General features: G+C 31.9%; 1 protein-coding gene across 1 annotated transcript in view; it reads right to left on the bottom strand.

The window, feature by feature from the left end:
* Positions 1-1,681, bottom strand: part of LOC133184488 (muscarinic acetylcholine receptor M1-like) — a 31,911-nt gene extending 30,230 nt beyond the window's left edge. The window contains exon 1 of the mRNA XM_061319580.1: positions 1,510-1,681. The gene's annotated coding sequence lies outside the window, so the exon portion shown is untranslated. The remainder of the gene's footprint in view (positions 1-1,509) is intronic.
* Positions 1,682-17,731: the final 16,050 nt, after the last annotated feature.

Here is a 17,731-nt window from a genome sequence, read left to right as displayed (position 1 = left end):
ATCGCAATGGCAGTCAACGGTTAAAAATGTTCCTTTATTTAAGAACTTTGAATTTTTGCTAAAGTAGGTATATAACAAAACAAACTGTATACATAGTCTCCATTGTTAAATATTCATATGCGCAGGTAATATCATTTAAATCTTCCCTGACACAACTATAGTATCACAATAGGTTTAAAACAATTAGCATAACAATTTTGTCATGAAATAGATGCGTGTTTATAATAAATGCACAGAGGTATTGATTATCTGATACCGATCTAGGGAGAGCATGCAAATTATATATAAAATGACATTTTCAATTGCACCTGGTATGTTCTTCCTTGTACATCAATAATTGTGCAACAATTATGAATACTGCATACTTTATTTCTTGTCACCTGGTCCCATGTCTATGGTTTTAAACATCAGCCAATCAATATGGAGTTGAATATGACTCAATATGAATATATCAATATGAAGTTTTTTGTTTTGTTTTTGTTTTATATTAAATTGAATCCAGAAAATTAAATGAAATCATAACATGACGATTACAGTGTGAATATCAAGAGAAAAATAGATTCAACTGCAATATTGTATATTGTTATTATATAAGACTTAAATAATATTTGAAGAGCTGTGAATTAAAAATGGATATTTACTTGCAGTCATAAAAGAATGTACAAGAATATAAACGAAGTATAGCTGTATGTTTACTTCCTTTCTGAATTTTGAGATGCAGAGTTATTATTTATGATTAAAAACTCAGACATAGTTTTAAAATGTCAAATGAATTATACTCTTATTATCTGAATTCTCTCTGGAATTTCAATAGCAAGCGACATTAAAATCGTATTGACCGAAAAATGATTGTCAGAAAAAAATTAAGTACATTTCTCACAACTGGGAACTTCCTTACTTATTCATAAATGATATATAATGAAGCAAAATTCCTTAACAAATTTGATATTTTTATTGTAAATTAACAAAAAGAAAGAATTATTAGAGTTTATCAAACTTGTTTCTGAATCTTAGTTTTTATGTTTAATTACTAGTAATCAAATTAATATATTTTATACAAACTTTTTTTCGATTAATATTACACTTATTTTCATTAAATTCATATGTCTTTTTCCAGAAAAACAGCGAATGCCTAATTTTTAATTAAAATTTAAGACGACCACACATCTTGAGAATTCGAATGTTCCTCCATGTTACTATTGGGGATTAAAGCATTTGTAAATACATGTCAAAACCTATGGCAGAGATAAGAAATATTTATCTTACATATGCTATTTCAATCCAATATTTATGTGAATTCGTAAATAAGACACACAGAATGGCAATTCTTCACTTCAAAAGTTCAAGAGGGGGAATTAGATATGACAAGAAGTAAACGAAATTACATACATGTATATTGTTTTGTATGTCATAAATTATCATAATAAAAAATAATATGCTTTTATAAATGCAATTTAATCAAAGAAAATCTAATTAACAGAATTTCCTAAATACAGAAAAAAAACTTACCTTTACATTATATAATTATATTCTCCAAAGCATGAAATTTGGTATATTCTTTCAGGATGGCAATAGTTAGATATAATAGTATGCAATAGTAATATGTAATGACAAAAAGTTAATATTCTCCAATGAACGCACGTTGCACATGGAGGAGAAAAAAAACTATCCGAGAGGAGAGGAGAGAACCTGTTCGAAGCACAGGCGGATTCCGAATTGATTCAGCTGCGAAGTCTCTGGCCTTTATGAAGCACTAATCAGTAACTTCCTTTATATCGATAAACTATTTATTATTACCTTTAGACAACAACTGGTATTTCATGATAAAAATGTTGCAGATTCGTAGATGGTTCTTGTAGGACGTGAACAATGAGTTGCCAGAAAACTTATTAGAAAAATTAGAAGGCATTGTAGTGTGTATATTTATTTATAAGCTGGATTCAGGGTTGAAGGTGTATCTCTCAGAGCTCAGAGTGTATTGCTTTGTCTACTGTACATGTGTGTTGCACATCTGACCTTAATTACATTAACAGAATATTCAAATAATGGTATTTATATGTATATTAATATATAGATATGGCAAGAAGGATTTTATAAGAATTAGAAATGCGAATGGTCGGAATAACAATTATGTTGACACCTTATTTTTTTGGACTACATTTTGAACTTGTGCTGGTCAAAGTACTCACAAATCATCTAGCAGGATCACATTCATTCTTATTTACTAACGGCAAATTTCTAAATTTCATGTCTATTATGTGCCAAGTACATTAACAAGGATTACTAATTTTATTTGTTTTAAGAGTGCCATACTACCCATGCACTTGCAAGAAACTATAGTACTTGCACCGGGTAAATAAAAAAAAACACCAGAAAGACTACTGCATTAAACTTTCAAACGGATAATTTGAAGAATACTAGTAAGCAAAAATAAATAGAAGGTATTTAAAAACATTTAAAACAACTTATCAAGCACCATGGTATAGTCAAAAGTACTTGAACAAAAGTATCATTAGCGATGAGGATCGAAACCTTGGGTCGTCATTACCAAACTCCATGTTGTTCAGACCTCCCCAATAGCAAAATGATTTGAAAGATTAAAGTCAAGTTATAATAGATCTGTCATTTTGAAACAATAATAATACTTGTAGTGCAATTTTATTGCCATTTAATAATGGGTGTGCATTGAAAATAGATTTATTTTGATCCAGTTTATTGTACGACTGGGTCGAATTCAATTAGGATGTAAAAAACATGGGATATTCAAAATATTCTTTCTGGGGGGTCTTTTTAATTGTATGTTAGAAAAGTTCTAGACAAAGAAGTGAAAAATATATATTTTGTATTATGTCTGTAATTGGCATCTCCGCCGACACCTTCGGTGCATTCATCAGTTGATACATGTATGTATGTATATTATATTATATTCAAATGAAAATATACAGATGATTACAAATGTACTTTCTTTTTTGTCCCATGAGGGCCTTTAATTGGTAAATAAACAAATTGAATTGAATTTTACTGGACATTTGATGAAATTTCAATTTTCACTTTTCAAAACAGATATTGTGTAACTCATATATAGGGTGGAATAGACAGGCATGTGTAAAACATGCTTAAAAATTGTCAAAAAGTAACATTAGGCCTAATTAAAAAAACTTCAGTAATGCATTTGAAAATGTAAAAACTAAATTATTAAATAGCAATGTGTGTACCAAGGTACATGTAGGGAAGAAATGATACATTCTTAAAAGTTTGAATGAAAACATGATTTGATTGATTGTTTGATTGTTTTGTCGAACGCAGAGTCAGCAATTTTTCAGCCACAATTCGGCAATAAAAATTTACGTTGTGTGGTCGGTTTTGAAAGTTTTTGGGTTTCTCTGGCCGCCCCCAGTGAGCCTACTCTTTTTCGAAAACCAGAGAAACGATCTTTTTACCGAGGAGGTTGTAATCCTTGACACGGGGCATCATTTAACGTCCCATCCGACGGACTTGAAAATTAAAAACATGTAAACAGTTTAATTTACAATTACAAACAAATGCTAATTAAAATATACACATACAAAACTAGATCTTAATGTAAAAATCGGTTTCTTGTACATGTAATTATCATAAAATTGTGTAAGGACTAATGTTTGTAAAAAGATCATGCATTGTTTGCACATTATTAAAAGACCTACATGTACCACATCGAATAGGCGAAAAATCGGTGCATTCTAAAAGATACATGTACTGCACAGTCACAAGAAAACATGATTCAAAGTTAATGAATAACATTTCTTTTCGTTTTCATAAAAGTAACTTCTAAGAACTCATATAACTCAATTTTCTAACAAAAAAGTTATTTGATAATTCAATTTATCTAATTAACAAGATATGGGAACACTTTTAGATACATGTACCTCTGTTGCAACAATATTGTCATAAAATGGTCGTAGGAAGAGAACGACGTGTCATTTCTACACAAACCTTCCTGGCAGGTTTGGTATCAGTTTTAGCGGACATCGAACTCCGTGGTCTCGTGAATAAAATATGATAGCCTGTTTACCAGGATAGATGGAGAGGAGAGAAGTAAGTGTAATTGTTTCTGTCAAATGTTATCATTTTGAGAATTTTCACGAATGAAGTTCGGTTCTCACGTGAACTGAATGTAACGGGACTTAGCTTTCGCAAAGCATTATGATACGTATGATGTGTACATATTCTAAACAAGTTATAATATTTAAGCTATAAATCACAGAACAAGACACTTTGCTGGAACACTTTTTTTTTTTAAAAAAAATAAAGAATGAATAATTTAAATAAGATCTACAGAAACTGCATTTACAATCTAATAGCGAGAGGTTATTTAGATAGAACGCTACTTCATATTGCAATAATTAACACTATGCATATTTATTAAAAAAAGTATTTACACAAACTTGTATGCGACCTTTGTAACAATGAGGGCACTTTCAGGACAGTAACAATATATTATATCAGCAAAAATCAAGTACAGTAAGGCCAATCTCAACAGGCACCTATCAACATGCACTTTGTTCCCAATCAGTCCGAATTTCCAAATATTCTGACAAATATAAAATTTTAACAAAATTTATATCTATTTTGCAACATTAATCTAGTATATACATGTAATCAAAACCACTTATCTACCGTCTTTAGTTTTCACAAGAGGAGGTACATATATATTGTCAAGTCCAGATTCAAGCAAATGATAAAAGAAAAGTTTCACTTAACTAAAACCTAATAATAAATGAACTGATTTTAAAAAAATAAAGAAGCTCCCGATAAATGCATTTACTCTTTGTGTAATATGCAGACAGACCTAAAGGCAAAAAAATCTTGCATACATGTACAGTAGTTTCAAACAATATATCAGATCTTTTACGTAAAACGGCTTGGGAGTTGAAAAATATTTGTGTATATTTACCATCAAAATGCATCATTTCGATGCACTATAGATGTTAACACAGAACAACGTAAAAGTGAAAGAGCATTTATATTCTAACGTAATAATGTTTAATAAATATTGCTAAAATGAAAAGTCAATTAACTTACAATGCTGACTGAAAATACTGAATGGATTCACCACATTAAGACAGACTTCATTCGAAGTAAGAGCATGTAAAAGTGATAAAATTGTCTAAAACGGGAAACAAGAGTAATACACAGTGACAAAAATTGAAGCCAAGTTGTGATAACTCAACGAGATTACCAATTCTGTGGGGGATCAATTAGGCGGGATTTTTGACAGGTTACATGGAAATAGAACCATTATTACCAATCTAGACATAAAAATTTACAGTTTATAAAATGTTCACATTAATTTACCCTCTTACGATATGTATGAATTGATTTCTAAAAAGCATCTTTTTAATTTGAGGAAGAAATATTTATATACATTTTGTGCATTTTTTCAGCAATAGAGTAAGAATGATAAATTAATAGTTCAATGACCGATGAAACATCAGATAAGAATCTAAAATTGATCCTATTCACAGCTGACTGATATTTGAGCCGTGCATTTCCTGCTAAGCTTGCTTGTATGTATGAGATTTTTTTATCTGCGTTTTTTTTTTTTTAACTAAAGGTTAAGTCCCTTTTTTCAATTAACAAGACAAAGAAGTCATTGTTTTCAAATAATAATATGTGAAGTGAGATCTTATTTTCGAGCTTCAAAGACGACTAAGTCTGTCGTGAAGTAAAAGCTTAGTTCAAATCAAAATCAGAAAATGTCTTCGTTCAACAAGAGCTGGTGCTATAAAACGTATTCTATATTCACAACTTTCTTCATTAAACAAATTATACATTTTTCATAACGTTGAATGCCTTTTTCGAAGCTCGTTCTTGTTGCTCGAACCACTGAAGGAAACATGAAAAACTTAAACTGAGTAAATATGTCATTTATTGTCCAGATAAATGACAAGGAGTGAACAAAAGCACATAGAATACAATGGCTACAATCATGTAAATTATAGCTGGAATAAGGGGGAATGAGGAATAATTTCAACTTCGATTTGTTACATTGCAACTTTTTGCTTATCCCAGATATTTTTATATAATGATTACAAAGTTTGTGCAACAGGAAGGTGGCATAAACAATAAGGCACCACTTGTATTTAATTCAAAAGAACAAAATAAAATTTCAATCGAATGTACAATACCAGACAGAAAACCGGGTTTATATGAATAATATCAAGTGTTTTAAAATTATGCAGTAAAGGATAAATCAAGGCAAACATTTTTCTTCAATTTCCAAAAACTTTCCAGTGTAAGAATTACATAAGGGAGGAGGAAGGTAGATGGAGGATAAATTGACCACAATTGCACAACCTCGTGTTTCCACCGGATTTCAATATTGGGAATTCGATTCCGATCAAACTGAACCCAATCTTAATACAACATACAAATAATAATCGCAAATTATAAACTGACTTTGTCAATTAGATTTACCACGTCAAAAAGCTTGCATATAAAACATTCTATGAGACATAAAATTTTATTTATTTCCAGAGTGGATCAATTTTACACCTACTGAAGAGGGAGGGATGCATTATACATTTAAGATTGTCAATTTAAGGACATACGCAACGTACCTTACCTACTGATAGTTTTTCAAGGTATTCTTAATTTAAGATTATAGTGCCATCAGATGTTCGTAGACAAAAAATCAGCATGTATAACCAGGGGTTTTGAAAAGATATCAATTGATGGAAATTCTTGTATAATTCAAAGAAAAATATACAAAAATTACTAAAAATATATTCTAGATGTTTTGTTTATCCAAACTTGTTTTAGAAGAAGTGTACAACAGCATATATAGACATTAAAATGTAGCACACAGTTCCTTCAAGTATTGGAACTCTTCAACTCCAGGGAAAAGACAATAAAGTTCAACCTACGTTGCGTATGTCCTTAAGAAAACAAGCATACAAAGAAATCCTATTCCATCTGGCTTTGGGGTTAACTCAATAAAAGCACAGTTACCGTTTATCACTGATTTCCCCCTAAGAGTGATGCGAGACAATTTATGGCAGTAGCTTTGATGAGTAGATCTTAAGTTCGTCAGCAATCTTTTTTAAAGTCTAAAACTCCTAAATGAAGAGTCGTAAAGACCTGATAGCATAATGGTTGAACTCTTTACTTTTGACCTTGAGAGTTCAAAGATCAGGGCATACTTTATGTTAACTCAAAGAAATTGTTGATGGAGTGATGTGAGTATGTGACCTTTACCTTCAAGACTGCTTTAATTTTACCCATATATCTATCAACTAATCTTATATACTTTCATCCCCCTTTTCAGCGCAATATTTCTCTCAACTCAGATCTCGGATCGACGCAATACGAGGGCTGTTCGGAAACTATTGCGACATTAACTCTTTAAAAAGAGATCAATTTATGAAAATCTGCCATCTTTTATCTAAAACAATTAAAATAAAAGTGCAAAATTTCTAGCTAAAAGCATCATTAGGTTAGTCCCGGTGAAATTATAAACTTACACATATGGAGCATTGCTATCGCTATCTTAACATTTCTTCAGCAGTACCGTAGATTTCTTTTTTCCCTCACATTGAAACGATCGGGAAGAGCTTCTTCTTGTTTGTTATTAATTAATAATATTTGTTATTAATTAATAATGAAAATCTTTCTTTTTTTGGAAATCTTCGTTAAAATATGTGCTTTGTTGCTAGCCCCATGTCAAATTACCATGAAATGTCATTCACAGATTGACTAACATATGCTGTACTGACTTGAGCACGACTGACATTAATTAATCCGTAATAACTGGTGGTCGTCCAGCTCCTTTCTTTTCACTCTGGTTGAACAATTTCTCAGGGAAAAGTGTATGCTACTCAAAGACATACGCATGTTTTTGTTTCAGCAGGTTCTTAGGCTGGACAGGAGTTCTCAGCGCTTCACAGAATTTTATGTATGCCCGCTGCTCCTCCATGACGTCAAAATTCATTTGCCGCCTTTATCAGATTTCTATTCCGTGGTGACAATTTTTATAATGATATCTGTATTTCTATCGAAATTCTATCAAACTTTCACAAAATAAAGTCAAAATTAAATTGAAAAATTATATACAACTTACCGAGGGTCCACTGGAACTTAGTACATGTACGTTGAGGTCACAGATTTATTATCTGATTTCATGACCCCCACCATCGACGCATTAATATTAATGCCATTGAGAAGAAAGAATTCAATATTCATGCTTTTATTTATTGTTAGTGTCTGCTAAACCCTTATGCCAATGCAATTTTTACCAATAGACGTTCATTAGAGAGGAGAAACAACACAACATTTATGTCTCAATAATTTCCGAACAACCCCGTTTCAGGGCACTGTAGTTAAGATCCCTTGAAACTGGAAAGCTTAATTGTCCTACGCTACATTTTATCATAAAATAATTTTAATCTTTAATTGTAAGAAGAACAACCTCTGTAGTGGTGAAAATTTTCTGAACGGACATAAACGGATAATTTCTTTAGATGCCATCAATTTTACGTTGAAGAATTTATTTTGATTTTTACGTATATCTAGAATTATTATTCTTGAAAATAGAGATTCCACATATATTAAGTAGCAGATCATGCTTTCATTGTCCCGTTTTTCTTCTTACATTGCATATATGTATGAATTTAATTTATGACCTCTGATGTTTTGGAGGTCCGTGTATGTATGAATTTAACTTCAGACCTCTGATGTTTTGGAGGTCCGTGTTTGCTCTTCTACTGATCTGTATTGTTTGAATCGACTTTTGAGCTTGAATACTATAGGGTTATTGAACTTATATGGGTGAATATTGTCACTAGTTGGCTGTACAAATGCATCAGCTTGCGAGTTCATTTGTACAGCCAAAGAGTGCCAATATTCACCAATATAAGTTCAATAACTCCTTTATTATATAGCTAAAACATCTCCCATTGATTTATTTTAATTATTTCAACTAAATAACTCAAATTAATAAGAATTTTTCAGTATCGGTATTCACATTAACCTCTGTCCTATAAGTGTTCAATATCGAATCATTCCAGTGACCCTACCAAGCGTTATTATATGTTTATTGAGATTTTATTGAGGCTTATACTTACTAAATTATTAATTTATAATTTCAATTTTGCGTGAAAATAAACACATCTTACTTAGCTGCCACTACCTATCATAAATTTGCCTTTGAGAGGTTGACCAGACGACATTTTTTGTTTACAACGGGGCGTTCGATATTGAACGCTCATATTCGGAATGTTTCGGGCATACCTCATGGACGTGATACAAACTCCGCGTTCAATAAAACGCCAAGATATTAAACTCTAAAAATCTCTAGACTTTTGGTAGATTTTTATTATAGACAATTTAGTAGCTATTTTTAAATAATGTTCGTTATTTAAACAATAAAATGCTTTCTTTGTTTATTAGTTTGTTTGCTGGTACGGGAATTAATGTCGCAGCTGTTGCAGAAAAAATACATAACATGCGTAAGCGGGTATGTAATTTTTTTTCTGCAATAAGTGCAACGTTAATTCCCGTACTAACAAACAAAGAAAAACATTTTATTGTTTATATGTATATCTTGATAAAAAAAACATTCAAAGTAAATTAAATATATTAAATATTGTATTATAGATGTGTATGTCATTGTATGCATAATTGATGGAACAGCTATTGCTTAAGAAATTTATGCAGGTGGCTTGCTTAGTGTTGTTTACTGACTGATAAACGGCAATGGTTTTTATAAGAAATAAAGGAAATAATATTCTGTGGATGTAAATATCTCCATATACACTGTACATGTACATGTGTATCATTACAATCAATTTAACGCAAACCGATGCGTCTTTCATTCTTACCTGGTCTTTCCAGATACTCTATGATCCACCCCCGGTCTTGCAAGTTTTCTATATATACTAATCAGTATCGTTTCTGTATTTCTTGTATACTAGTATTTCATTTGCACCAATTATCATAACTCATTCAGAACATAAAACAACTAAAATTGAAGATTTATCGGAAAGTCAACATTTCTAATACACAAATTATGTTCTTAAAACTATTTTCCTCTCCTTAAACTTTGTTTAAGAATTTATCCTCCATAAATTCTAACATCAGAAGAAAATTCAAAGGTCACAGATTTTTTTCATTTATCTACCTTTTCTTTTGAACGCACATATTATGGCCCCCTTCCCCTTATAGAAGCCAAAACAGGTGGAAAGGCCTTTAATTATTCAATGAACAATTATTTTCTTGATTTAATTTAAAACTTGTAAAATTTAGAGTCCATCTCTCAAAGCTGATGCCATTAATTGCCTTGCACCACTCTAAGGGGACTATCATTGATAAGCGTTGATAGCGCCCCGGACGATAATGCGGCGGATGCTCTTTTTGAAAAATTTCCTCGGAAAATATATCTATCTGCAATTCATTGTTTTTTACTGGGTAAAATAACTGAATAAGATTATGCTGTAATGAAAATAATTAAAAATGAACAGGATGGATATCCCCCTCCAGAGAGAGAGAGAGAGAGAGAGAGAGTTATTGAATGCTTTGACAGAGCATTTGGAAACTTTTTTCTCTGACTTAATATAAGTCCTTCAATATTTCTTTTTGTATTTGAATTAAAAGTGTAAAGAAAGATCCATGTATATAACGATAAAAAAAAAATGCTCTCAGCCGAGCGGTTTGTGATCATAAAATGGTGTAAATTATACCAAAATTATTGTTTTGCCTATATCATCTGTCGTTAATAATTACTGTTAAACTCCAGTCTCCTAATATTAATGGTGTGAAGCCTATTTACACCTCATGTCACGAAAGAAGAGGGCGTTTTATTCATTGTTGATTAAGTGGCAGTAGGAAGTTAGAAAAGTGTTTCCCTATAACTTAGCACGAAATCACAAGACTCTAATCATGATTCTAATTAAAGGTAATGTATTAAATGCACATGTTGCTAGGAAGCTTGCCGCAAAATACACGTGAGTGCATTTCAATAGCAGCGAAAAACCTGTCATTTTTTTCTTTTCAGACAGTATTTAAGCATGTTTCTCAACTGAAATCTTAAAAATATGCACTATTTTTCTTTTAAGTTAAAACATACACATGTATCATCTTTGATGCATGAAATTTGCGTTTGCTGTAATAATATGTCTAATGTGTGACTTCTGTAACCCCCCCCCCCCGCAAAAAAACAACAACAATTAATCAAACAGACCCCCCCCCCCCAAAAAAAAAAGAGAGAGAAAAAAAACTGGGGAAAAAACCAAACACACAAACAAAACAATAAAAGCAAATAAACAAAAGACAACAATTTAATAACAATGTATAAAATTTAAGTTACTTTCTCTGGAAATTCACAATATGAATTGCGTATGGATACTTTATCTCTTTTTCTTTGAACAGAGAGCCTATTTCATAGCTAACATGTACCTATACAAATCAAAATGTTCATCGGTATGGTAACACACGTTCGTTGATCTGTAATCAGATATAGGTCAAATTGCTTTTTCCGTACTTTGCCATTTGCCTATCGAAAAAAACGTAAATTGCACTTCTGGACAGTCTTCAAATGTAAATTGCTTTCTTTATATATCTGCTATCGTTTGTCTGTGTTATCGTACATCGAATTTCTTATCATATTCCGACTGAGAATACAATGAGTCGTTGTAATTTGAAGAAAATAACTTTCAATGTTTCTATGTCCAAGTCTCTTGATTAATAATCGCATGTGTGTTATGCATTATTATGTAGATAAAATGTAAATCTTACATGAAACAAGAATACAGTGAAGACAAAAAATGTCCCACGGAGGGACGATCATGAAAATTAGCTTTGTCACAATGTTTTATTTTTAGAAATGTTCTTGTTTAAATGTGTAGAATGCAATCAAGAAAACAAAAATAACATCTTATTCCTCTATTCTGCGTGTTTCTGACTCTCATTTGCTAAGAATCTTCTGTCGTCTTTCCATTAGAGCGCAATAATGATGAATTAATACACTTTACACCTCAACTATGGCTTCGGCGGATTCATCATGTGTTTTGTAAGGGAAGACTGCTGTTTTCCAACCATAAAATTGACTTTTGTTTTTGGTCGTGAGGGTTATACTTTGGGTCTTATTAGTGTATTTCTAACTACAAAAGAGCAGCTAAACGGATAATGGGCTGTGAGAATTTGGTTGTATCATTTTCTAGCATAAAGTTTGTATCTTAAGAAAGAAAAGTGCATAATTTAGTATTCAACTTTATGAAGTACCCGACATATATAAGACTAAACGATAACTAGTATATCCGATCTTTCATTGCAATAGAAAAGGGATATTAAGCTCTTTTGTTCAACGAAATTAAATGAACCTTTACTCGAAATCTAAACATTTTACTTGGCAAGCAATATTTTATACTTGCCTGACCGGAATTCTCACAAGAAGGCTTGAGCTATCTTAGTGAAACTTCACAGTTATGATAATAACCGAGTGTAGTTGTACACACAACTTTTAAAATACCCAGACAGAGGAGACAGAGGAAGGTGAGTTCGGGTTGACATAGGATATTGCTTGTAAAAGCAAAATTTCTTGTTTTAATTTTTGTACTGCGGAAATTCTCGATACATGTTCAAACATGGTTAAAGGCGCTGTGACATTTGAACTCAAAAGAAACAGCAAATTTACTCCACGGAATACATTTCCTTTGTCTAACACAATAAAACCCAAATATCCTTCCAATATGCCAAGCAACATCTTTTTAGCATCACTCATTGAATATCGGTCGCTGTTACAAAAAAATTCACCCAGTTCAATATTTGACATATTTTTTTTTTCGACGAAACAAAATGTATATCACCATTTGGGTCCAGTGATCACCAAACATATTTCATTGTTTCTTATCAGTTCTTGATAAGACTGATAAAGATAAGATTTAAAATCTTTATTTTTATGCGCCATTTCGACTACAAGGGCGACTAAAATAATTCTAAAAATAAACAAACCGTTATGGGTGGTGTCTGCCTGCATGCTGGAAGGTGCAGGGAGTAGAGATAAATTGTTGATTTTCTCGATAAACCAGATTTTTGTAAAAGAAAAAAAAAATGAATGTAATGTGGTTTATATTGCATGCATTTATTTTCTTTAAAGTCATCGATTTTACAGTAAGGTTAATAGTCAGATCTTAAAACCTTCAGACAGAGAGAGCTTCAATCTCGATCGTTTTCACATCTGCTTTAGCATTCTCTTTTTTGAAAAATCTGATTGTCTTTAAATTTTCTTTTCAATCCATCTAACTGCATCAATGCCCTTTTAAAGATCAGCTGTTAACTAAACACATAAACAAATAAAAGCACATGTGCTTGTTGACGATATTTTCTGCACTTTAATTTTGTTTTAGACTGCAAAGTACTGCATTACCGTCTTCTTTCAGGAAACAATATGGTTATTTTTCAATCAGAATAAATTTTTCCAACTCAATCCAGGCTTTTTATTCGATATCTCCCCACGAAATTGCATTACAGTTTTCTTGAATTCTTCTATCTCTCCTAACTGATTTACAAGAAGGAAGAAACAGCTGGGTTCTATATAACACTGCTGTGTAATTTTAAAGACAATTATCCAATCTTTCAAATGCCATCATAAAGCCAGTGATTGATGAGGATTCATAAAACCGTAACACTACTTTGCACTGGGAATCTGGGTTTTTTTTTTTTTTTTTGGTTTCAATGGAAAATGTTACAAAATCTGTTATGTTTCAAACACTGTGTAACTTATATTTCATGGGTGAATATCCTTCATTATTATTTAAGCTCTTCTAAGCTGAACCAAAAACGTTTTTTCCATACTCTGATTAACCACAAATGCTTATCCACTTAACAACTTACACCTCAAATAAAGTGTTCCTTGTAAACTTACCAGAAAATATTTTTAAAAAGTTTATAACCCATTTAGTTCTTGCTGCTACAATATAAAATGGATATATAATTTTCAATTTGCATTTTTTGAAAAGCTCGGACAAACAAGACTCTTCTTAATGATTGCCCAAGAAATAGCTGCATATCTATAAAATTGATAGGCAGTTCGGGATCCTATTTATGACAAATCGCATGTTACACAGATGTAAATAAACAGAATCATTATACCCCTATATTGTTGGTTTAATGTTCTCAGATTTTGAAAAAAAAATCTAATTTTACAGCATCACTTTGAAAATATGCCCAAATGACAATAAAACACACTCGTATTTCATTGATCCAATCTGATACATTGTGAAAAACATCTGTTTTTGTACAATTAAAGCACCTCATCAAATACGATCCGATCTTGACATATTTATCATTAGGGTCGGGCTCAAAATACACCAATTTATATCATTTTTTTTTTCATCAAATGTCGAATAAACATTTTTATTGATAATAAATTGCACCCCTAACAGGAAATAAAGGAACAAAACAACCAATGAAATATCCCTCCCCCCCCCCCCAAAAAAAAAATTCATTTCAATACTTTTTTGCACTTTGAATCTAACACAATTAAATGCAAGCACACAAAACTATAGTTCAAGGACTATACTTGTACACCAGTTGCTTTGCCATTGCTGTAAATAAGTTGTGACTTAATTGCATAATATCATTTTCTATAGAATTTGTCGTCATCTAAGTCTTGTACAACTAAAGCATGAACGTAAAGATGTATTCAAGGTCATATGTAGTAGAGTTGCTAGCCACCGGAAGTTAGCATGGGATTCTCAATTTCAAACATTCTAATGTGTGTTTATTCATAGCATATTACTGCAGAAATCCTTCAGCTATTGTCTTGTCTTTGTCGTTTGTTTGCTGTTTAACGTTCCTTCGAGAATTTTTCACTGATGTTGAGGCGCCCCTGCTTGCCGGTAGAGGGCCGCAAACTACAATGTAAGACCTTACTCGGCGCTTAGTTGATAATTCACTTTGTAGTATTTACTTGCTCCCCTTTTTTGACGAATAAAAACTTTAATGCAATTAGATATGTTATGAACTTAGTTTTCATAGATTCTGAACCCCCTTTTTTTCGAATTGAGCACTCATCTCGCTAAAGTGTTTTCCACTGATGTTATTAGTATGTTTTAAATAAGGTCTGGTCTTCTTAATTTGACCCCAAATATTTTTATTTGGGATTGAATCAGAACTGTTTCAGGACAATAAAAGTGTAGAAATCATATTTAGTGTGAGAAACACTCTTGTGCTTTCTGAGATGGCTCTCTGAAGATACTCACACTGTATCTTTCTTACCGGATATTGTCTATTCCTCTCACAATAAACAAAATAAAATGATTCGGGGATGCTTTGATTCACAATTATAAGCTTTTAATCTTTATCACAATGGGATGCTATACCGTCTACAAAAATGTCACAAGCATAATAGTTAAGGCCGGAATTTTAGGACAGACGATGTACGTTTTAGTATTAAAGGAGATGGGTGAACATAGCGTACAGAAAGCCTATAGCTTCAGATAAATAAAAATCATGTTCAATTTGTGAATTTAGTATTTAGAGTAAAGCTCTCATTATTGAAATTTATGAAACTATGATAAACAAAACTTTTCTGAGGAAAAATTTCTCAGTAAACCTTATTCTTTTATTAAAAATTAATGTGGTATTTGTGGGGTTCGAACCCTAGCAATAAAAATCCTGTGTATCATTTTCTTTCGAGACTAGCACGCTAACCACTAGACTACGCAGGTCCTGATGAATAGTGGCATTTAAATCAGGTTTGTGATATGACCCTTGACTTAATGGACTTAAGTATTTCTCGAAAAGATGCGAATGTAATGTCATAAAAGTATATTTTAATGGTATAGTGGGTCTTTGCTCCATATATTTGGTAACCAAAAAATGTGTATTTTTATGCAAACTTTGAGGATTAACTTTCAAAAATATGGAGCGAAGACCCACTCATATCGAAAAATAGTGATATAGTATGAGAAAATGACTCTTTTGGCCCTCTTTAATGTGTGTATAATATTTCATAGGCAAATAATTTTAATCTTTGAGAGATTTTTGCAAATTGTAGAGATTTTACATGAAGTATATTTTAATGTTAGATGAAATATCAAAGAAAATTTTGATTTAATTGAGATTCATTTTTTCACCTTCATGATTGTCACACCATAGGCTTTTCGCTCGTCATGTTCACCCATCTTTTTTAATGCATTTTTATTTTATTTATTTTCGGACTGAACCAACCTAATTTTAAAACCATATAATGTCATTCATGTGGCATATTAGGCGATAAGGGCCAACTAACAACTATAATTGTATGACAAACGAGATGACTTCAGCTTTTTAATCGTTTTCTTTCCTTATTTATTCTTTATCACCTGCATATGGTGTTTACGTCTCATAACTTATTCGATACTCAAGAAATTGCTCCGAGTACAATAATGTTTAAAGCACTACAGACTACTCAGAGATAAGTTGATGTTACAGATATTTCAACAACTTGGAGCTCGTATAAAACTAGCATTTCGTAAATTCTATCATAGTTACAATGACCTTGTTAGGAAAAATAACCTATCACTGGGTCGTATTTTGACTGACCTATTTTAGACCAATTTCTTTTTATATTGAATTTGAGTTTGGAATATTCCGTCTACCTGATCATGGGACTCACGGCGGGTGTGACCGGCCGACATAGGATGCTTACTCCTCCCAGGCACCTGATCTCACATCTCGGATTTCCAGAGGTCTGTGTTTTATGCCCTTTCACAGATTGTGTTGTTTGTGGGTTTTTTGAGATCGATCACTGTTCGTTATCTTCACCTTTTTCAAAGGTTGAACAACGCTAGGATACCTTGAAAACGAAGGTTTTGAATCAATTGGGCATTGTGCTAAGATGCAGACAACACCGTAAGTGTGGGTGCCATTCAAACCAAGCATTTTTATATGAGAGAATTACCCCAGACGAAGCGAAGGACGTAATTTGCTTCTAAAAAGCGTTCCATATTATAAAAGCCATTTGTCAAGTATTCTCTAGAACTTCAACACTCAAATCTTTATTTCATCTTCGCCATTCCAAAATAATCGTGACGAACATTCATGTATCATATTTCAGACGCCTTTGATTTTTTTCAAAAACTGTCAAGTCATCGATATAAAGTAACCCATTAGTGAAGGTCTTTTCATTTACTACCTTCGCCTACTAACTTTAGCTACGTGAACATTTTCACGTAGAAGTTGCGTGTTGGGATCAACATGTACAATTCAAGACTACCTTCATCTGAACTAGAGGATATATTTTCAAAGAAATTGAGGCAAATTGACCGGAAAAGAAACAAATTACCACTTGATTGTGCAAATTATCAGTAAAGGTTATATAATTACTGTAGTGACCCCATTGCTGAAAAATCCTATGTTTTCTCTGAATGCTTTACCAAATCCATTCTAATAATATTTAGTTCAAGAAGTACATGTAATTTGGTTATCGCTCTGCAAACATATTTTCTATCCCATTCATCTTACAACCACAAAAAGCCGTAGCACTGTTATTTGGACTGAAATACAATACACCCCTGGGATAATTTTTTCTATGAATGAAATTTATATTTTAAAACCTTCAAAGGAATTGATTTTACCTGGAAAACTTAAAGTTTACTACTATATAGTCTGTTATAAGTCTTCTCATTTTAGCACACATTTAATCTAGAACCTTTTAAAATTACGACAGATTTTAAACAGCTAAACACAGTTCAAAAACTGTTAAAAGTTTGCT

This window comes from Saccostrea echinata, unplaced genomic scaffold (assembly GCF_033153115.1).
Source record: "Saccostrea echinata isolate AGI-Se365-2 ecotype Australia unplaced genomic scaffold, CSIRO_AGI_Sech_v1 ptg000001l, whole genome shotgun sequence".
Classification (NCBI taxonomy): domain Eukaryota; kingdom Metazoa; phylum Mollusca; class Bivalvia; order Ostreida; family Ostreidae; genus Saccostrea; species Saccostrea echinata.
Note: the sequence above shows the minus strand (reverse complement) of the source record. Positions and strands in the feature narration are given on the sequence as shown.